This window comes from Thalassophryne amazonica, chromosome 2 (assembly GCF_902500255.1).
Source record: "Thalassophryne amazonica chromosome 2, fThaAma1.1, whole genome shotgun sequence".
Taxonomy (NCBI): domain Eukaryota; kingdom Metazoa; phylum Chordata; class Actinopteri; order Batrachoidiformes; family Batrachoididae; genus Thalassophryne; species Thalassophryne amazonica.
The window spans coordinates 153,687,450-153,711,399 of NC_047104.1; the positions used below are offsets into that span (position 1 = coordinate 153,687,450).

The 23,950-nt window shown below is 40.8% G+C and overlaps 1 long non-coding RNA gene across 1 annotated transcript; it reads left to right on the plus strand.

The window, feature by feature from the left end:
• The first annotated feature begins 4,737 nt into the window (after positions 1-4,737).
• LOC117500786 lies at positions 4,738-12,756 on the plus strand. The gene is made up of 7 exons (XR_004557851.1): positions 4,738-4,849; positions 5,085-5,223; positions 9,328-9,640; positions 9,891-9,995; positions 10,086-10,157; positions 10,443-10,619; positions 11,006-12,756. It is a non-coding gene; the product is annotated as an uncharacterized LOC117500786 (long non-coding RNA).
• Positions 12,757-23,950: the final 11,194 nt, after the last annotated feature.

The following is a 23,950-nucleotide window of genomic DNA, read 5'->3' on the forward strand; positions in this document are numbered from 1 at the left end:
CCAAATATTGTAACTACACGTCAAGGTGACGGAGACCGCACGGGCTGTGTTTGGTCTACTAACGACATCATTTCTGGAATCTCACTTTTTAGGTTTCACAATCAATGACTTTCATGGGATCATAGACCAGCTGTCATGAAAAAGGTCACCAGGTTGTTATTGTAAATAAGATTTTTTTTTCTTAATAACTTACCTGGTTAAATAAAAGTTAAATCAAAATTAAAAAAAAAAATGTCACAGCCCCTACTGTTCTGGCAGTGAGTTGGATTGCAACACCCACCAACCTTGAGTGAGAACTTTGAAAGGTTCATGACTATGTCAAAGTGATTGCATGGCCACTGAGTTACAGACTAATAAAAGCATTTAAAGGATTTTAGTTTAAGAAGTTTTAAGAGATTAAGTTCTGTGTAATTATGGGCCGTTTTTAGTGAAAGCGGCTCAGCTGAACGTCTCTGCTTCTCGGAATGTTGATGGAGGCTGCTAGCTGTTGTGGAGGGCTGCATCTGTTTCATTTGGAGTATTTTATTTTAGTACAAACACCAGAAATAAAACGGCTTGTTGTTTTGTGAAATGTCCTACAAGATCATCTGAGATGTTCCTGCTCCAATATTCATGCTGAGGGAAATTCCTCATGGTATTTAATGTTGGATGAAACAGCATTATTATGTTTAGATGTTAGAGGGTGACATGGGAGTAGATTTTCACTCCTGTCCTGTCCCACTCCCACAGAAAAATTCCTGTCCCATCCCAATCCTGGGCCAGAGTTAAAAAAATAAAAATAAAAAAAAATCCTGTCCTGTCCCACTCCTGGTAGAAGGACTCCCACTCCCATTCAGAATGACTCCCACTCTTGTACTGCTCCCATTTTTTTTCCTTCATTTAGTTTTTAGGCTTTAGTGTTCTGCAGTTTTATTTCAGAAGATATGGCAACATAAACAGTTCATCTGTGGTAATACAGGGAGGCACTTATTGCCTTAATCCAAATTAAAAAACAACTTCACTAAAAGACACAAAACATAAATAATGCATGGCCTGTGGTCTTACAGTTTTCCAAAATGTGGTGGTGATAGACACGTAATGATCCTGACAGTTACTTTCACTTCTATTTCTGTAATTGCAGACTGTATGAAGCCAACATATTTCATGTTTTGTGAGATCAGCTTTAGTTTTTTTATTTTTTTTGTTAATACACATCCATTCCTACACTTAAGGCCTGCAAGCATTGTCCAAGAAAAAAAAAAAAAGGGTTGGGACAGGACAGTTTATTCTAAATGGTAAGAATTATTCATAATTTTTACAGCCAGTTTTCTTGAGAAATGTCAGAGGATGAATGCATGAACATTCCAAGTCACTGAATATTTCTTAGACTTCATTTATATCAATCATTCAGAAATACAAACAGTGTGGTACCTTTATGGTAAATCTGTGTCAGGTAGGCATTCTCAAAAACTAAATGGTCCATGCTGGAAGGAGACAAGTGAGGGAAGCTACCAAGACACAACTCTGGAAGAACTTTTGGCTTCTGTGGGTGTGAGTGGGAAAAACTGGGAATAGTGCAACATTTTAATTTTTATCTTCATTTTACATACAGTCCCAACTTTTTCTGATTTGTGTTTGTTTTTGTCCCATTTCTGAAATTAATGAACTGCTATAAAGAAAAGTGTTAATATTTTTGTTTTTCAAAGTTTGTAGAACAAACGCAAGCACCAAACTCTTACGAGAGAAGGAAAAATACACAAATGTGAAGGAAAAGGAAAATTTTTGCCAGAGTACAGAAACAGCAAAGTGGCCAGTGAAGGTTTTTTTTTGTTTGTTTGTTTTGTTTTTTACAATAAGTACAAATTTTCTCAGAGTGTTTTGAGAATTACCAATTTTAATGGCAAAATAAATAAACAAACCAAGAACTAAGTTTATTGTAGTGTTTTTAATCACTTTTTTGTCTCTTCCACGGCATCTTTTTTTCCTACAGGAGTTATGTTACACTATATTATGCAAATAATATGCAAATTAGACGATGGCATCATTTAGCGACTCCTAGAAAAGCTACTTTTCTTACCGTGTTGTGGTCTGAGTTTGCACCGGTCTCATTTACCACGCGCATGCGCAAATCGATTTTTTTACGCGGTCAACTTCCGGGAGGTCTAGAATTCCATTTCTTGCGGCGATCTTCAACCGAGCAGACGTATTTTGAAACACACACTTCTGATTCAGAAATTTGAAGTGGGACTATATTTGTGATCGATTTTTTTTTGTTTTATTACCATTTCTTGCGGCGATCTTCAATATGGAGAGGAATCACTTGTTTCTGAGCCTCAAAATGAATGTCAGTAAAACGCACATCCCAAAGAAGAGCGAAACCAGCGATTTTCAACATTCAGGAAAAAAATGTCCCAACTGATAGTCTTCTTACAGACTGGGAAGTACTCCAGTGATACAGACAAACATCAGGAACCCGTCCAAGAAGCATGTTTGGGGATGAAGACAGTAAGTACATATCTTTTTGTTTACTTCTTGTGGAATGGTACAATAAACAAACGGTAATCCACCCATATGATAGTATTTACCACCGACAATTGAACAACCAAGCTGTGATTAATTTGCCAATATTTTCAAGAATAATGCCTGTAGATTCTCTTAAGCAAGTACATATTGTTTATCATGGAAATATAGACCTGGAATGGACGTGTGCGCCTCAATCTATTAGCGTCGCTCGGGACAGGAAGGCGCCATTACTAAGGGTTGGAGATGTGCCGATCATCAGTAATAACCTGACCGCTTTTTTTGCACTAGCCGTTGCTATTTCTTTAATGGATTTTAATAAATGTAGGCTTTTTAAAGCCATTTGAAAGCTCTTTCCATTGAACCTATGCATGTGTGGGTGAAAAAAAAAAACTTATGTAAGAATGCAAGACATTTGGGGAAATTATGACAAACTGTGCTGCTTTTCTCGCTCTATTGTCTCTATTTGTTAACAGATTTTAATAAAGGATGCTTGTTTTAAAGCCCTTTAATTGCTCTTTCTAATGAACCCATACTTGTCTGGGTATAAAAAAAATGTTTTATGTAAAGTGTGGAAAATATGCCATTCTGTTCATTTACTGTGATGTTTTTTTTTTCCTTTCATCATAATTCTCGAGTGGATTTTTATAAATGAAGCCTTGTAGTTGTATTCAAGCTGATTAAAAGTTCTAATGACCCATACATGCCTGGACAAAAAATCCTTATGTATTAAAATATAAATCCCTGAAGTATGTCTTGCCATTGTACTCATTTATCTTGCTGCTTTTTCCACTGTAATATTACTGGCTAGTCTTTTAATGACAACAACATATATATGATTTTTACTAACATTTATTCCAAGTAGATATAAAGCCATTCAGAATTTATGACTTTTGACCCTCAGTCAGGGTAAAAAGTTCCTCCTCCATCCCCCCACCACACTGTTAAAATTTAAATGCCTCCTGTGACCACCATGAACACATCATATTAAACAACAATTGCAAGTATACAGACATGAATATATTTAAACATTTTTGTTTCCATATTTGGTATGCATGTGAACGCAGCTTAGTGAAAATAACTTAGGGGCGTTGAGTTATAGTCTCAGTATATTGATATTAAATTACGACATAACGACTTTAAAATAGACATTTGTTTTACATAATTACATTAAGGCTCTTGTACAGTTCATTTAGTATTCTAGAATTTTGTTTTTGTAGTTGGTGCAATTGATGGTGAAGCTCTGGCTGCCTTTTCCCCCTCATTTCGATTCTGTTTAACTGGCTCCAAGGTGCTCTCTCCACCCTTAGTAATGGCCGCTGTGTGGCACGCCGCTAGTCACGTGACGTCCAATCCAGTTTCTATTTCATGTTGTTTACGGGCACCCCTACAACCAACTTGCCACTGATCAACTTTGTCCACATACGAGCTGGACTACCTACTCCGCAAGGACATAATTTCGCCATGAGCCTGTTTTCCTTTAGATTGTAGAATGAATTGAATTTCATGTAATCTGGGTAAATTATTTTAATTTATAATAAGTGTTTAATGTCATAGACATTTCAGAGATTTTGTATTGAGAATTATTAGTTTCGCTTTTAATTTATGATTATGTCTCACTCTATTTATGATTATGTCTTTGCAGAAAAAGAGCTGCACTACATTGGCCCGAAAGGGAGACTGCAGGAAGAAAGTGCTGACTGAGGTTGGCCGAAGTTATCGAGAGTCTTCCAGCAGTATCATTCATCACCAATGGGCGGCCACAGTGGTGTCAACACACTTAGCCAAGATATCCCAGTATTATTGGTGGAACGGGATGAAAGAAGATGTTCCAGAATATGTAAGCATTTAGTTTTATGATTTAGTTTTTTATTCCACAAACTAAGTTGTAAATTATATATTATCATGCTTGTTTCTGGGTAATATATTTCAAATTCTAATGAAATATTTGTATGTTCTAGACATTTCAAAGATTTTATTTTAAGAATTGCTAATTTTACTTTGTGCAAGTTTGAGAATTTATTATGCTCATATGTTTAATTTGTACTCCTCATATGATTGGCGTCAGAGTGAGGTGCATGGAAAAAAAGGAACTACCAACTAGGATACGTCATGTAAATATCAATGTTTATTAGTATTCTTCTGATTTGGATTGATTTTACTTGGGAAAATTGTTGATGTGACTTTGTCAGAGTATGAGAGGTTATTGTACTTATGCATGTTTATTTATATTTTAAGGTTTCTTCATGTGATCGGTGTCAGCGATTTGAGAAGCTCAAGACCCAAGCCCCCGAGCTACAAACCATCAAAGTCAGTGAGGCACTCGAACTCGTTGGAATGGATCTCATTGGTAAATATTTTTGATATAGATAATCAACGAAGAATTATGATCAGCATAGAAATTGTCAAAATCTGTGAATTTATGAAAAAAAAATGGTTGTAACTCGCATCACTGTAAAGTTGAACTAAGATATAAGTTGACACCCTCTCATATTATAAATAATAGTTTTTGCATAGTTTGAATTTGACAAATTGTATATATATATGAGACATAAATTTCTATTCTATTCTATTCTGTATTTCAGGTCCCCTGCCTACTACAGACACACTGTACAAGTATGTGCTCACCTTCACAGATTATTACACAAAGTTTGTGGACTTTTTCCCCCTGAAGAACAAGTCAGCCGAGGGTGTAGCTGCGTGTCTGAAGACATTTGTTTGCAGGTAATTATTATACAGTGTGTGCATGGCAGTGATGGGCACAGTTCCGATAATCTGATAATAGATAATTATCGAAGATAATGTTTTCATTCTCAGATTATCTTTATAGATAACTTTAAAAAACCATTATCGGATTAATTATCTTCCGATGAATTTTGTCTGATAAGCTTTAGACAGATAATGTAGTAACAAAGCTGAACAGCAGCAAACATTTTTAAAATGACCCAGTTATCTTAGCTAATTATAGGCCAATCTCCAACCTTCCTTTTCTCTCAAAAAAGTCTTGAAAGGGTAGTTGTAAACAGCTAACTGATCATCTGCAGAGGAAGTGGTCTATTTGAAGAGTTTCAGTCAGGTTTTAGAATTCATCATAGTACAGAAACAGCATTAGTGAAGGTTACAAATGATCTGTCTTATGGCCTCGGACAGTGGACTCATCTCTGTGCTTGTTCTGTTAGACCTCAGTGCTGCTTTGATACTGTTGACCATAAAATTTATTACAGAGATTAGAGCATGCCATAGGTATTAAAGGCACTGCGCTGCGGTGGTTTGAATCATATTTGTCTAATAGATTACAATTTGTTCATGTAAATGGGGAATCTTCTTCACAGACTAAAGTTAATTATGGAGTTCCACAAGGTTCTGTGCTAGGACCAATTTTATTCACTTTATATTGCTTCCCTTAGGGCAGTATTATTAGACGGTATTGCTTAATTTTCATTGTTACGCAGATGATACCCAGCTTTATCTATCCATGAAGCCAGACGACACACACCAATTAGCTAAACTGCAGGATTGTCTTACAGACATAAAGACATGGATACCTCTAATTTCCTGCTTTTAAACTCAGATAAAACTGAAGTTATTGTACTTGGCCCCACAAATCTTAGAAACATGGTGTCTAACCAGATCCTTACTGTGGATGGCATTACCCTGACCTCTAGTAATACTGTGAGAAATCTTGGAGTCATTTTTGATCAGGATATGTCATTCAAGCGCATATTAAACAAATATGTAGGACTGCTTTTTTGCATTTACGCAATATCTCTAAAATCAGAAAGGTCTTGTCTCAGAGTGATGCTGAAAAACTAATTCATGCATTTATTTCCTCTAGGCTGGACTATTGTAATTCATTATTATCAGGTTGTCCTAAAAGTTCCCTAAAAAGCCTTCAGTTAATTCAAAATGCTGCAGCTAGAGTACTGACGGGGACTAGAAGGAGAGAGCATATCTCACCCATATTGGCCTCTCTTCATCGGCTTCCTGTTAATTCTAGAATAGAATTTAAAATTCTTCTTCGTACTTATAAGGTTTTGAATAATCAGGTCCCATCTTATCTTAGGGACCTCGTAGTACCATATCACCCCAATAGAGCGCTTCGCTCTCAGACTGCAGGCTTACTTGTAGTTCCTAGGGTTTGTAAGAGTAGAATGGGAGGCAGAGCCTTCAGCTTTCAGGCTCCTCTCCTGTGGAACCAGCTCCCAATTCAGATCAGGAGACAGACACCCTCTCTACTTTTAAGATTAGGCTTAAAACTTTCCTTTTTGCTAAAGCTTATAGTTAGGGCTGGATCAGGTGACCCTGAACCATCCCTTAGTTATGCTGCTATAGACGTAGACTGCTGGGGGGTTCCCATGATGCACTGTTTCTTTCTCTTTTTGCTCTGTATGCACCACTCTGCATTTAATCATTAGTGATCGATCTCTGCTCCCCTCCACAGCATGTCTTTTTCCTGGTTCTCTCCCTCAGCCCCAACCAGTCCCAGCAGAAGACTGCCCCTCCCTGAGCCTGGTTCTGCTGGAGGTTTCTTCCTGTTAAAAGGGAGTTTTTCCTTCCCACTGTAGCCAAGTGCTTGCTCACAGGGGGTCGTTTTGACCGTTGGGGTTTTACATAATTATTGTATGGCCTTGCCTTACAATATAAAGCGCCTTGGGGCAACTGTTTGTTGTGATTTGGCGCTATATAAAAAAATTGATTGATTGATTGATTGATAAAATTGAAAATCAGTTGAGCACCTACCTGATACAAGTTTCCTAACAGATATATGGTTCCACCCTCTGCAAACAGAAGACAGCTGCTTCTATGAATAACTACACTATCCTCTGCAGGCAAAGAAAAAAAAATGATTTTTAAGAAAAAAAAATCATTTTCTTTAACACCATACTGATACACTGGCAATATCACCCAAGTCATCCAGAGGCATACATTTTTAACTTATGGTTCCAATTTTAACCAAACTAATTTTGGACAAGTTATTTAAAATTACTGTCATGTCTGAAGTTTTATAAAGTGAAAATAACAGATATATGTTTAGTTTTAAAGTAATGTGCTAATTTTTAAGGTTTTAGTGTGGACATGCTGTGCCGAGCAGTGCATTATGGGTAGGATTAGTATATTCATGACAGGACAAATGCATTTCAGACACTCTGTTCAGGCTCCACGGACAACAGCAGTTTCTCTAGTGCCTAAAACTCTCGTGAATATATTCTCTGGGTTATAGACGTTATTGTATTTGTGTTTGTTAAATTCCACGCATCTTAAATGTCGCAACAGACATGGATTATCTGGAATTTTGTTTTGGAAAGATTTCAAGGCCTCTACTGCTGTCTACTGGCCAGTAGTGTTCATGGCAGTATTCGTCCTGAAGATGAGCAGACACTGTATATTTTTAATCACAAGTTTTTCAAACTTAATTTACAAAAACTCTCAATGGGAGATATCAAATTTTAAAAACAAAACGACAAAAAAAAAATTACGAGACAGCTCTGCAGTGTTTGCACATGCACAGTGCGAGCGGTTGGATGCTTGTTGCCCCTCAGCAGCAGGAAACCCTCACGACAGCCGACCAGAATAATATCAAACAGGTTTGATTTTCATTCGACCATACGATCAGCAATCAGGAGGTGGTCGTGAGATGTTAAACGCAGCTTGTTAGTCCATGTACAATACACAATGCAGGACGTGTGATTAACCTGAAACTCAGTCCAAAAAATTCTCACATGAATAAAAAAAAATCATCTGAACATTCTCACATTCTCTCCACATGCAAAACATGTTGTGATGACACTTCCAGGGCTCCGTAAAAATGCCTGTTTTTACAAATAAAAAATGTAATATTTTACAAAAGCACATCTGTAAACACCAACACACGACACATCACATTAACATGTTGGTTTACATAGTGAATGACTAAACCAATCAGTGTTTAGCAGAGGCACATTTACCCAGAATCCTTTGCGATTTGTCTGTGTTTGTTACAAAACCTCAGAATTAGTGCATTATTCAACATTAAAAGATATGTTATATTTTAACTTTGTACAAATGACAGAATTAACATTAATGGAGTTATTCTATCAGTATTCATTTTATTTATACACCAAACCATAAGTCAGTATGACTTTATTTCCAAGACCTCCGCCTGACCGGAGCGTTGTGATTGGTAGAGAGTTGGTCTTGGTGACTGTTCTCAGCTTGCCTCTGCACTGTAAGCTGTAAATAAGAGCTTCCAGCAGGAGGCAGGATGTTCATGCGTGCTCATTGTTTGGGTCTGCTGTCGCTTTGATGTTTCCAGAAGCGATCGTGGTGTTAAAACTCAAATTCAGTTTATTAGTAGTTGCAAATATACTAGAAACAATACTGGAATTTATCGGTTATCTGTAACTTCCGATAAATTTTTGGGTGGTTTATCGGTTTAATCTTTATCAAAGATAACTTTTCAGTTGTCTGATTATCTGTTATTGAAGATATTTTTTTGGTTATCTGTGCCCACCACTGGTGCATGGAAACTCGTTTGAGAATGTAATGGTCAAAGCGGCAAATATTTAGCTCTACTAGAAATTGGTCACTCTAGCAGTCTTGTGTTCATGGAATATTATCTTGAGACATTTATTTACAGGTAATCAATATTTTATGTATAAAATTTGCTTAGTCCAGAATTACTATAAAATCTAGAATTGTGTTTATGCATAATTATCTCAAGACATTTGTTCACAGGTAATCAATATTATGCATACAAGTTTGCTTGTCCAGGATTATTATAAAATGAATAGATGTGTATTTAATTTTTCTTTGTATTAATGTGATTTTTGCTTATTTGTGTCATTTTAGATGGGGTGCTCCACAGAGATAACTGTCTGACCAGGGTCGTGAGTTCGTATCCCAGATAAACAACGAGGTCTGCAAAGTCTTCAACATCAAGCGATCTGTAACCAGTGCGTATCACCCACAGACGAATGGCTTGGACGAGCGGACGAATCAAACACTGAAGGCCCGACTTGCCAAGCTGGTGAATGACCACCAGTCCGATTGGGACGCGTACCTGGAAGAAGTCGCGTACTCGATTCGCACCCAGAAACAAGGCTGTACCAAGTACACCCCGTTCTTTTTGATGTTTGGTCGCCACCCTCGCCCCCCTATGGAGGTAATAAAATATCCTATGATGCATTGAGAAATCAGCAATGAATAAATTATCACAAGGCAGCTAGTCAAAGCATTTTTCAGTCATGTTAAATGACCAAGACTAAATAATGTTTTTTGGAAAGATTATGCCCTACACTTATTCAATAATGCTTTTTTGTGTTTCTCATTCTCAATAACTATGCTTACAGTTATTCAATAATGCTTGTTTATATGTTTCTCATTCTCGATAACAAACTGCTTTTTTTTGTCAGCTCGGCACTGATGATCCATCTCTTGAGCTGCCAGTGGTCGATGACATGGAGATAGAGAAAATGGTGGCCGAGAAGAGCAGCATCATGTCTTCCACGATAAAGCAGGTAAGAAAGCTAAGAAAGAAATTGATTTCACCATGGACAAAGTTTTATCAATCTTTACATTTGGTTTACTTGATTTTACTTACCATAAAGGTTCAGCTGCAATCTGAGGAAGATATTTCTACCTCTGCTTCCAGAGAATGGAAAGAACCAATGTTGTAAGATGTAAGTGACTGTTGAATGTTTGTATGTGTGTGTGTGTGTGTATATATATATATATATATATATATATATATATATACACATATATATATATATATATATATATATATATATATATATATATATATATATATATATATATATATATATATAACACATATATATACACATATATATATATATATATATATATATATATATATATATATATATATAATTTATTAAGCACCATGAACAAGATGACATATAGAACAAGAAGATATATGTGTGTGTGTGTATCTGATACAGGTGCTTAAGAATGTCGACAGAACCCAGGAGAAGCAGAAAGAGCACTTTGCCCGACGAAAACCCAAAGGTGTAAAATCTTTCACATTCAGCGTTGGAGACAACCGTCCTTCGTCGTGTAATGAAGAACCTGAGCCGCAAGGGGGGAAAGACTGGACCTTTGTGGACTGGTCCCTACAGGTATGGTGTTGAAACTTATTTGGAAAAAGAGGATACAGTGAAATGTTTACTATTTTTACTATTTACTTCTGTTTTTACTCTAATTTAACAGTAACTTGTTCATGATTTTTATTGTTGGATTTCTTCTATTTTGTATTCCTGAAATAAATGTTTAGGTCACACTGCAAAATACAATTATTATGTGTCTGGATTATTTTAATACCAGTTCATTTACTGTGTTTTTAGTCTATTTTATTTGGCAAATTTCATCACTCGTGCCTAATTGAACAGTAACATTTTCACTATTTTTATTATTGGATTTCTTCTATTTTGTATTTCTGAACAAAATTGATTATTTAGTTCAGATTGGAAAGTGTTATGTTTAAGTTCAAATTGATTTTTTACAGCATCCTGGAGATCGATTCAAACCAGAGAGTCCAGCTCAAGTGCTGCCAGAGAGGAGAGGTCCTTAAAGTGAAGGTGCCCTATGACCAGCTAAGACCCCATAAAGTCAGCGACCATCATCCATACAACTCTCCAGAAAATTCCCCCCCAGTCTCACAAGCCCCCGAGTCTCCAGCATCTGTCGTGACCCCACCTGCAGCCCCTAAGTCTCCAGTGCCCCCGCCTGCCAAGTCATCATTGCAGTAAGTGCCCCCATCTTCGCCGGCGTATCTCCCAAAGCGAGCAGCCAAAAGAAAAGCTGACATCTTCATAACAAGTGTGACCGCCCCCAAATCCCGCAAAGTAGGCCCCGTTCCCATCACGAAATGTGCAAGCAAGATCAAGAATGTGGAAGCCCTTTGCTCCAGACTTCAAACAGACAGCTAGCTCGATGATGAGCAGATAGACCACGCCCAGGCAATGTTAGCCAAACGTTTCCCCGCAATCAGTGGATTTCAAGCAGTCTGTGTTTTTGAGCCAGCTGCAAGCCAGAATGTTGGCAAGCCGAACACAGACTTCGTCCAGGTTCTCAACATATCTGGAAATCACTGGGTCACCCTGAGCAATCTTGGCCAAGCTGATCACAACGTGATCATGATTTATGACTCTGAACAGTTCTCTCCCCCTTGATTCCAGGGATAAGGTTTTGAGGCAAATTGCATGCATGATTCACGCAAGAGAGCCACATGTGTGTATTCGGTGGGCAGACATAAAGAGACAGACTGGCTCGGATGACTGCGGTCTCTTCGCGATTGCATGTGTCACTGCTCTTTGCCACGGCCTTGCGCCACAAGACTGTGACTGGGACCAGCATATGATGTGCCAACATCTCGCTGACTGTTTTAGACAAGATGTCCTGCTCCCCTTCCCTGATGCCCCGAAGCCCCGTACCCACCAGTCCTTCACACACCATGAATATTTTGACATCTTCTGTCATTGCCGCATGACCCAAAACGCTTCATGGTGCAAGGTGACCTGTGCGATGACTGGTTTCACCGACAATGTGAAACAGTGCCCAGAATAGTGCAGAAAAACACCCCATTCTTCTGCAAGGGATGTCGCCCTCAGGGACACAAACTTCTCGCGGATGATTTTGTCGATAGACTTTGGATATTTTTTATGTTCCCTGTTTTGTAATGTTTTTTTGGTAAATTTTTTTTTGATAATTTTTTTTTTTTTGTAAACTTGGTATTTATATAATGTGTAATGATTCCTTGGTAGGGTGAATAGGGTGAATTTGATTTTATTATTATATGGGTAGTTGAAGTCATTTGTATATGCAGCCTCAAATGTTTTGAAATTTGTATATAGCTTGGTGTTCATGTAAGTTTTATTGTTTCTGGTGGCTGGGCTTGCCACAGAGCCCAGTCAGGCACAGGCCGAAAAAGCAACGTGGACTTTCCATCTCCACCCTGTGGGCTCACCACCTGCAGGGGGAACCACAGGTGTCGGGTGCACTGTCCTTTGGGTGGCAGTGAAAGTCGAGGGCCGCGACGGACCAGACCCGGTTGGCAGGGGCTAGCCCTGGGGGTGTGGAATGTCACCTCGCTGTGTGGGAAGGAGCCAGAGCTTGTACAGAAGTTGGAGTGATACCAGTTAGATGTGTGGGTCTCGCCTCCACACACAGCCTCGGCTCCGGCACCACTCTCCTTGATAGGGGTTGGACCTTATTCTTCTCTGGAGTTGCCCAGGGGGTGAGGCGCCGGGTGGGTGTGGGGATACTCATCACTCTGACTGTTGTTTGTGCGTATGCACCGAACAGCATTTCGGAGTATTTGGCCTTCTTGGAGTCTCTGAATGGAGTCCTGTATGGGGCTCCGGTGGAGGACTCCATTCTTCTGCTGGGGGACTTCAGCGCACACATGGGCAATGACAGAGACACCTGGAGAGGTGTGATTGGGAGGAACGGCCTCCCTGATCTAAACCCGAATGGTCGTTTGTTATTGGACTTCTGTGCTAGTCACGGACTGTCCATAACGAACACCATGTTCGAACATAAGGATGCTCATAAGTGTACATGGTACCAGAGCACCCTAGGCCGAAGATCGATGATCGATTTTGTGATCGTATCATCTGATTTAAGGCTGCATGTTCTGGACACTCAGGTGAAGAGAGGGGCAGAGCTGTGAGTTTGTTGGATCAGAGGGTGGGGGAGGACTTTGGACAGACCTGGTAAGCCCAAACGGATAGTGCAGGTGAACTGGGAATGTCTGGAGGAGCCCACTGTCTGACAGATCTTCAACTCACACCTCCAGCAGAGCTTCTCTAGCATTCCTGTGGTGGTTGGGGGCATTGAACTAGAATGGGCAATGTTCAAAGCTTTCATTGCTGAAGCTGCAGTGGGGAGCTGTGGTCTGAAGGTCTTAGGTGCCTCAAGAGGAGGCAACCCTCAAACACTGTGGTGGACACCGGTGGTCAGGGAAGCTGTCCGAATGAAGGAGTCCTTCCGGGATATGTTATCTCGGAGGACTCCAGAGGCAGTTGCAAGGTACTGACAGGCCCATAGGGCAGCAGCCTCTGCTGTGGGGGAGGCAAAGCAGTGGGTGTGGGAGGAGTTCAGAGCAACCATGGAGAAGGACTTTCAGTCGGCACCAAGGTGCTTCTGGCGGACCGTGAGGCACCTCAGGAGGGGAAAACGGGGAACCATCCAAGCTGTCAGTAGATGATCTCATTTTTACTGTCATCCAAGATGACAGTAAAGATGAGACTCTGTTGACCTCAACTGAGGATGTAATCCGGTGCTGGAAGGAACACTTTGAGGAACTCCTGCATTAGACCAGAGCGCAATCTATAGTAGGGACAGAGCTGGAAGCTGATGGAGGATTTTCATCAATTTCCCTGGTGGAAGTCACTGAGGTAGTCAAAGAACTCCGCATTGGCAAGGCCCTGGGGGTTGATGAGATCCATCCAGAAATGCTGAAGGCTCTGGGTGTGGAGGGATTGTCTTAGATGAGACGTCTCTTCAACATTGCGTTGAGGTCTGGGACAGTGCCTAAGGAGGGGCAAACTGGGGTGGTGGTCCCCATATTTGAAAAGGGGACCAGAGAGTGTGTGGTTGAGCTAATAGGATTAATAAATGGAATAGTTTTGACAGTGTTGAATGTTTGGTCTCCAAAGTAAAGGTCAAATAAGGTCTACATCTATTGGATTCTATGACATGTGACATATGTTCCCCATAACGTGATAAGTAAGGATGATACATGGTCCAAACTATTCATTTTTTAAACTGTGTTAACTCAACTAGTAATTTGCAATCATTTTTATCATAATTGGAGCAACTTAGCTTTTGACCCCTGTACAAACCGACACTGACCTTTGTCACCATTCTTGCTGTTTTTATCCCATAACTCCATAGACCCTTCAAACTATACCTTTTGGAATCTTTATGATCAGGCAAATAATGTGGCATAGGTTTCAATATGATTGGAGCATCTTTTAATTTTGACTCCTGTGTAATTCTTCAATTGACCTCTACCTGAACGCCAACTGAAAATTCAAGTGGCCAATCATTTTTTTCAAAAGAGGAATGTCTGAGGGGGCAGCACGGTGGCTTAGTGGTTAGCACTGTTTCCTCACAGCGAGAAGGTTGTTGGTTCAATTCCCGTGGCCTTTCTGTGTGGAGTTTGCATGTTCTCCCCGTGTGTGCGTGGGTTTCCTATGGGTGCTCCGGTTTCCTCCCACATCCAAAGACATGCGGGTTAGGTGGATTGAAGTCTTTAAATTGCCCGTAGGTGTGTGTGGGTGTGTCTGTGCTTGTTTGTCTGTTTGTGGCCCTGCAACAGACTAGCATCCTGTCCTGGGTGTACCGCGCCTCGTGCTCTATGACTGCTGGGATAGGCTCCAGCCCCCTGCGACCCTTAATTGGAATAAGTGGTAGAAGATGATTGTCTGAGGACTATTTCTGCCGAATTTGATGCTTTTATCACCATTTGCAGGATTCTGCTCTAAATATTCTCTTATCTGCTGCACTAATTCACCCTGATGTCAGGGTGCTGCCATACAAGGTACTCACTACACACCGCGAGCAACTAGGGGATTAAAGACCTTGCCCAAGGGCCCTTTGTGATTTTCTGGTCAGGCTGGGATTTGAAACCGAAGATCCTCTGGTCTCATGCCCAATGCCTTAACCACTAGGTGAGGACACCGCTTCGTGGTAAACTACTACATATTCCAATTGCTCAATTGCTAAAAAATTTCTTTCTTAAATTCAACCTGGACCTGGGTACTTCAAGGCTCAATTGATGGCCTCTCAGGCCAGCATACCTTCTCATTTGAAAGAAACCCGCTGCACACTTGCATGATAATTTCCAGTTTCAGTGGTGTGAACTAAATGTAGTTGCTGTTGGACTGTAACATTTTTTGGAAAAAACAAACAAAATCTTTTCCACTAATAAAGGAAATCTATGGAGACCCCTTCTGTGATCAGTGTTGTCAACTTTTTTCTTTCATATTGAAAACGAATGTTTTTGTTCGTTTGCTGTCTTGTCCTCCGGGCCAGCTGGTGGCGGTAATGCACTATGAAGTTTGACAGCTGACAATGTACCGCTTCCGAAGAAGACGTTTCCTGTTAGCTTACGAGTCTACTCAAGCTAACGCGTCTGTGAAGACGTCATTTAGTTGTTTTTCTAAAGACTTCTCCAAAAAAATAAAGCTTTGTATGAACATGTCTGAAGTTCGTTTGCTAACAACGTTGTTAAAACATCGGCTGACTGCTGCTGACGAAGACATATTTGCACTGTTTGAAAGAACGATAGCGGAGTATGAAGACGAAATTTGCCGTTTAAAAAGAAGAAAACAAACTACTTAAACTGCTGGATGCTGTTTTCAAACCCGAAGTTCGCCTATACAGAGCAGGTTTGTTCGCTAAAACGCCCTTATTTTAGACAAACACCACGACATGTTGATGTGTAACTCAGATATTTTCATACAATGACCCCTGATAGTGGGAATGACCTGTTTTTACATAGTTTTTAAAACTTTCGTAGTATTTTTGGATTGTGTGTAATATGGTATTATTTTCCCGTTGTTCTGTCAAGATACATTTTAGAGAGACGTGCATTTCCGTCAACAAAGTGACGATCTGTACATAGCCGTATCGAATTAGTCCCGACGATTTACCCGGGCTGACTCCAAATATAAGTAAATTAATACAGTACTTAAATTTATTTATTTTTTGGGGGGGGTTTGTTTGATTGTTTGTTTGTTTGTTTTTTTGGCATTTTGGAAACACCCGGAGAACACACAGAGGTTATCATGTTAACGTCTGTGCCGGATAAAGTCCCCCCCCCGTCCCGCCGGCGCAGCGCGGTGCTCAAACCGAGCCGCACACAAAGGAACCGCAGCACACGGGAGCTACGTACCCCGTTCAGCCTATAGATGCAACAGTCTACAACACTACGTTCTGTCATTCCGTCGCTGTTCTGTCAATTGTTTGGGACTTCTCATGGCAATCTATAGAGGGTTTACAATCACGTGACCGATTTGCTGCAGGACAGGTGCCGTCTCCATTCTGGATTACAAGGAGGCTGGCGCGTGATAGAAAAATGAAGAGAATGTCCGGTTATTACGATGCTTTAAATCCTCGAGATAAAGCTATTATCGTGATAGATGTGTAGCAGTTGGTTCAGTGGATCCATATCTTATACCAGATAGTGAATTTAGTGGTGATGTAACAAAACTGGCCGACAGTGTCACACTGCGATATTGTGAACTAGGAAGCTGCCGACCAGGTCAGCCTCGCCCGCCTCCTGCAGAGCATCACAGTGGAGCTCTGCAAGCGGAGGTCGTCTTGAAGTCCTGAGCAATTTCTCTCACCAGGCGCTGGAAGGGCAGCTTGCGGATCAGCAGCTCGGTGCTGGACCACAATGTAAATAAGCATCCGTCTTGGAAGCGTTCTTGTGTAATTCCTCGGCAGTATGTTTATGTATTCTTATATAATTTTATTGCCGAATAAAATAAAATTCTGGGAGCAGTGGATTTCTGGTAGTGGCGGATCTCTCTCAGCGCCACGGTGCCATGAGGCTTCTTCACAACCGACGTTAAAGCTTCTGCAATTGTTCGCCAAATGCACGTAGCGTAACACAGCGGCCACCGCATCATAATCCAGATGGCCGCTGGACACAAAATGACGTGACCGATACGTCACATGAAAACCCTCTATATAGCTTTATATGTTCTGTGGAATGATATCCCTGCATCAATAAAACAGTCAGATTCTGTGGACTCTTTCAAGTCCAGACTTAAGACGCACCCTTTCATATGTCTAGCATACTGGTACAGTTTTGTTTTACGTGTTTTACTCTTTTAATTCATTTTATTAGTAATTGGAGTGGACCGCGGGCCTCAACGTTACCTAAATTCTGGGTCTTTTAATAAAGTATAGTGGCTGGCCGGTGATCACCCTTAGTATTTCTTCTGTTTTCTTGTTGTTTAATGCTAGCAAATTATATAATATTTCTTGTCTTTCTGATGCCTGATTCTGTTTTTTCTCTGTTTAAGGTGCAGCTCCATCCAGAGATGGGTGTTGTATTTGTGTTGGCGACCCTCCTGTCCTGTGCGCCAACAGCATTTCTTGTATATTCGTCTGTGAATTGTTCTGTGAATTGTTCTGTGAATTGTTCTGTAATTTATGTTTGTATCATGAGGGTCACCCCCTTGAGTCTGGTCTACTTGAGGTTTCTTCCTCAGAGGGAGTTTTTCCTTACCTCTGGGGGTTGGTAAGGTTAGACCTTACCTGTGTGAAGCGCTTTGAGGCAACTCTGTTGCGATTGGCGCTATATAAATGAAAATAAATTGAAAACAATTGAAATATATAGTGGATAAATAACTTGATTGTTTTAATGGTGAGACCTGTTCATCTCATCAATACTTGTTTTAGATGTAATATAAGCAAAAATGACCCATTCTGCCAACAAGCTGTGTGTGTGTGTGTTTTGCTGACACTGCGGTCACCCCTGCTTCATACTTTCGTCACAGTGTGACTGGAGCTTCAATGTACCTCACTGTGTCAAAACAGCCATGTGCAATTAAAAACCAACAAAAAAAAAAAACATTGCTGACAGCTTGCTGTTGTTACAAATGTTATCTCCTGGAGAAAATCACTGAATTGCTCCCAAATAGCTAAATTTATACTGCAATATAAAATTTTCAAATTATACAGCATTGGGGAGAGAGTATCTTGACTAACTCTAGCAATGTGTGTGTGTGTGTGTATATATATATATATATATATATATATATAATTATTATCATTATTAATTATTGTTTGATTTTTGAGGTCAGTTTGATTCAGTTTCATCTCTTGAGCATCAGATAGCACATCCACCACAAGAATTACATAGGAGTACGTGTTGTTTTGAGGAAGGAGAGCATTTCTGCTTTCAAAGGCTGAGATGATCCCCCTACCAAATTTGTATATTCGGCCAGGGAAGGTAAAAGATGGTGGAGCGAGTGGCAGCACAGTGCAGGCTCTGGTAAAAAGTTTGTTTTCGTCCGTGAAAGTTGAACTTTATTTGCAATATTCCAACAAATTCCAAATCCGGACCATTTAATAATTAAATACTTCGATTCTTTGGGGGGGGGGGGGGGGTCAAGTCTTGTTACATTGGAGATCACCTGTTGGCAACTGTGACTGACCATTACTATGACATGAAGGCTCTTCGCGAAGCATGTGATGATGGCGACATTGAAGAAATTGAAGTGGATGAAGCGACTCAAGGAACGGAGAATAGTTTTGAACCTGCGTGAAACTTGCCCACCCCCAGTTCAACATATAAAATAGCACTCTTATTCATTTGTGCTAAGTTGGTGCTGGTTTTGGCTGTAAAAAATTTGTTGGTGCTGTTAAAGCTTTTGAGTCATTCAAAAATACATTTTCTGACCTGTGACATCACGCAGCCCCCTCCATGTTCAAATCTCATCAGACTGGTCTCTATCGTTCCTGCCAGGATTATGCGGTTTTGTGCTGTCAAAAGAAATGTTTGTGTTACTTTGTAAAGTTACCATTTATTCTTCACATGTGTGATGTCATCAGCTCCCTCCACATTGAAATCACTCCAAACTAGTTCTCTTGTTTTGTGCTGTTGAAATAAACATTTGTGCTTTTAGGGTTTTAAAAGTTTTCAGCTCAGTTTTTACGTGCATGACTTTTTCTATCGTTGTGCCGGGTTTTTGCTGTTAAAAGAAACATTTGTGCTTTTACGGTTTCACCTGTTTAGAGCTTAGGCCTATTTTACATGCGCGACATCACCAGTGTGATGGAACACGGCCCTAGCGAAGCGCCAAGACGATGATCAAACTTGACTATCTAGAGCAGGGGTGGGCAATTAATTTTTACAAGGGGCCACATGAGGGACCTGAATTGGTCAAGGGGTCATACCAACGGTATCTTTAACTTAATTCTGCCCAACTGTCTTCCATTGTAAAATGCACTTAGTTACATAATGGTGTATCATTCAGTTCATGAATATCTGAAGTTTTAATAATGAGGAGAACTGTTGTACGCTAAAAATTTCACATTTAATTACTGATTCGCAGCTGCAGTATACAGGTGGAAGTGAAAAACAAGACACGTGGTCTGAAACATCTTACAGGTGTGAACACACGAAATCCAGTCAAGTCACATGTATAAACACACAATGACACTTTCGCTCTTTAGCTTCGCAATAAAAGCATCTGACTAGTTTAACCAGGCATTTTCAGAATAAAATAAATTTCTGGCAACTGAATTTTTAACCATTACTGCAATTCTTCCAACATGGCAACTTTCACATTACAACTGTAAATATTGTAAATAAACAATTCTACTCAACTTTTTCATTGGAAAATGCACTTAATTGAATATTTTTAATAGCTGGGTACTGGTAACTGGGAGAATAAAACTAGTCTTTAACTATTTATAATTAGGGTCAATACAGACATACAATAATACATCAACGTATCTTGTCAATGTTTCAACCTCATTTCACCTTCAGTGAGAATAATCCAGTCAGTTCTGGGCTTGAACAAGGGCAATTGAAATCTGGCTGATGTCAGAAGTGGCTATGCGAAGAACAGCTGAGAGGTGGTCATCAGTGATAGAGGATCTGTGTTTGGATTTGTTTGACTTCATCACTGAGAATGTCTGTTCACAGACGAATGTAGATCCAAAGAGGGCTAGATACTGAGCATGTCTCCTCATGTTGTGGAAAGCTCTCCTTTTGAGAGAGGAGTAGAAGTCCAGCAGTGAGACCGACCTAAAGTGCTCTGCCAGAAGTATGTCAGACTGTAGGTCAATGAGTTCCATCTGAACATCACTTGGTGCATTATCTACACTAAAGTTGAAGGGAAAGAACCATGTGCATTTCACTTTCAAGAGTTTTGAAATCTTGAAATCGCCTTGAAACTCTCCATGCAGAGCTTCTAACATGGTTGAGTACTTGTGGAGGTGATTGGCTGATCTTGTGGTTTCCTTAGTGTTGGCAAGTGGGTCAGAATGTTGTCCTTCACTTGGTTCGAGAGAAGCTGCAGCTTTCTCATGAAAGCCTTCACTGCACTGTACATCTCATACAAAAAAAGCGCCCTTGCACTGCAGTTTGACATTTAGTTCATTCATAAGTGCAGTCACATCCACGGCAAATCCGAGGTCTGCCACCCAGTCTTCATCTGAAAGCTCTGGGATGTCATATCTTTTCTTAACACAGAAAGCCTGAATCTGGTCTTTCACGTCCCAGACACTTTTCAGTACTTTGCCCAAGCTGAGCCACCTGACGGCACAGTGATAGCTTATTTCACTATGTTCAGTCTCATTTTCCTCCAGAAGTGCAACAAATTGTCTGTGATTTAATGCTCTCGCTCTGATGAAGTTCACTATTTTAGTTACAGCATCAACAACGTGATTAATTTTCAAAACTGTCTTACATAAAACTTCCTGATGTATAATGTAATGTAAAAATGTTGATTTCTGTCACTTTATCCTGCATTCTCTTTAGAAGTCCAACATTTTCCCTGTCAGATTTGGACAACCGTCCGTTGTCACACCTGTTAGCTTTTCTCATTTCAGTCCTAATTTGTCCAAACATGCATTTACCTCTGTGAACAAGTCCAGACCAGTGGTTGTCCCTTTCATTGACTGCATGGCTGCCAGCTCCTCTGTGATTTGAAAGTCCGCACTTATCCCACGTAAAAAAATTAGTAGCTGGTTGGTGTCACGTACATCGCAGCTTTCGTCTAATGCCAGAGAAAAACAGTCAAAGTTGGCGGCTCTGTTCTTCAGCTGAAGCTCCAAGTTTCTAGCGATGTCCTCCACCTGCCTCGTGACAATGTGTCAGGAGAATGACACGTTCTCAAACGCGTTTTTTTTCTCTGGACATATCAGTGAAACAGAGTCCAATAAGCACTTCTTAACAAACTCTCCGTCAGAAAACGCTTTACTTTTTTTGGCGATTTTGAGAGATTACGTAACTTGTCCTGACGGCTGCATCTCTGGTGGTGTGAAGTTTGGTAAAAAGTCCTTGTCGGGCTTGCAGTTTTGCGAGCAATGCAGCAGACTCCCTCGCGCTCTTCATCTGACAAATTTCTGTATTTATCCTCATGTTTAGTCGCGTAGTGGCGATTCAAATTGTAATCTTTAAACAGCGGCTTCTGTACCACAAATTAAGCACACGGCTTTACCTTTAATTTCTGTAAAGAAATACTTGGCAGTCCACGTCTTATTGAAAACACATTTGTTATCGATTTTTCTTTTCTTAGCGTGAGCTGACATTTTGAGGGTGACCTGGCTAGCATCACATCCCGCTGTTAAGCTTCACACACATACGGAATAGGCGCGAACGTATTTTCAAAATAAAAGCAGCACAGTTGTATTTCATGCATAACATCGTTATTTTTTCAATTTATTTTTTAATTTATGCAGGGGTGGTGGCCAAGTGGTTAATGCGCTTGGTTTCAGTTCAGAAGGTTCCGGATTCAAATCCCACCCCTGCCACATTTCTCCATGTAATGTGGAGTTGCGTCAGGAAGGGCATCTGGCGTAAAACTTGTGCCAATTCAACATGCAGATCCACCTTGGATTTGCTGTGGCAACCCCAAGTGCAAACAAGGGAGCAGCTGAAGGGACTTACTTTTTTATTTTTTAATTTATGATTGGCCTCACACAAGGATGCAGAAAGGGCCGGATGTGGCCCGCGGGCCATGGTTTGCCCAGGTCTGATCTAGAGGAAGTAAAAGTCGTAACAAGAATAACCCCAAGGTTTAAGGTGCTATGTGGTATTTGACAAGGCTGCCCAATTTATTTTTGACCACTCCTCTGTTAATCATGCTCATTCAGAACAATCCTGGAATAAAATATTACAATTTTAGATAAGGAATTTAAAATAAGTTAGTTCACGGATGACACAACCATCTTCTTCTTTCGACTGCTACTGTTAGGGGCTGCCACAGCAGATCAATCACTTCTATCTCACCCTGTCCTCTGTGTCTTCTGTCACATCAACCACCTGCACGTCCTCCCTCAGGACATCCATAAACCTCCTTCTTCTCCTCCCGCTGGTGGCTCCATCCTTAGCATCCTTCTCCCTATATACCCTGGGTCCCTCCTATGCATACGTCCAAATCATCTCAGTCTCACCTCTTTGACTTTGTCTCCAAACTGTCCCACCTGAGCTGTCCCTCTGATATGTTCTTTCTTAATCCTGTCCATTCTTGTGACTTCCAAAGAATCGCAACATCTTCAGCTCTGCCACCTCCAGCTCTGCCTCCTGTCTTTTGTTAGTGTCACTGTCTCTAAGCCATACAGTGTATCTTCATAAAAAATAAATATATGGTTGAAAAAGCTCTTAGTAATATTTGTATATTCTCCAAAGCTTCATGGTTATCTGTAAATATCCAAAAAGTACGAGTTACTTCCCATTCATACATGTACAGATCCAAGTATAGATTCAGTTAAAGTTACATCTGAAGTAAAATGTCTTGGAATGATGATATGTAAAAATGTTATCAGGAGAGAAGATGTTAATATAACCGAATGCATAATAGACATGAAGAGATCGCTAAGTCGCTGGAAGAAGGTGATCTGTCACTCGTCTGCGGCAAGATGGCGCTGTTGTATGTGGCCTGCCGTCGGCACTCGCTTCTTTTAGTGTCGTTTTTTTGTTTTTACACTTTGTTGCATGGAATGTGTCACCGCTCCTGGTGTATGATCGCCAGACTCTTATCAGCGTTCGGGCTTCGCTGGAGAATTTCGCTGTTTCTGGCTCGGGCGGACGGCCAGGGACGCGGCTGCCCCGCCGCCTGTCTTAGCGTCCGTACCAGACTTTCTACGCCGGCCGCTTGGCGTGTTGCCTCGGCGTCTGCGTCGCAGAGGACGCGGGAAGAGAGGAGGAGTCCGTGTTCGGCTCAGAGTGTGCCTGGCTGTTTCCTGCAAACATGCTCCACGACAATTCATAGCCGGATTCTTCACACCATATGACGGCTACGACGTGCGGCGTTCCCTGACTTTTTGCTATCGGTGGCTCCGGCCGGTTGTCCGGGGTGCCGGGTCTCCACTTCCGCGTCGCCGTCCTGTGAGGAGCTGCAGTCGTGGCTGCGTGCAGGAGAACCTGCGCCCGCTCAGTCGTGTCTCCCAGCAGACTGACGTGCGCTCAGTCCGTGTGGCGCTCGTCAACACAAGGTCACTCACAAGTAAGACTTTCATTTTGAATGACTTTTTCTCCAGTCGTGATCTGGACTTTCTCCTGTTAATGGAGACCTGGCTGAAACCAGGTGAAAATAGCGCCTTTTCTGAGCTCCTCCCCCCCGGCTGCTCGTTTTTTCAGCTCCCCGCGAGCATCAGGTCGAGGCGGGGTGTGGCAACGGTTTTTAAAGACAGTTTTAAATGCCGATTTTTCTTCTAATGTCTACTCCACTTTTGAACTTCAGTTGTTTGTGATGGG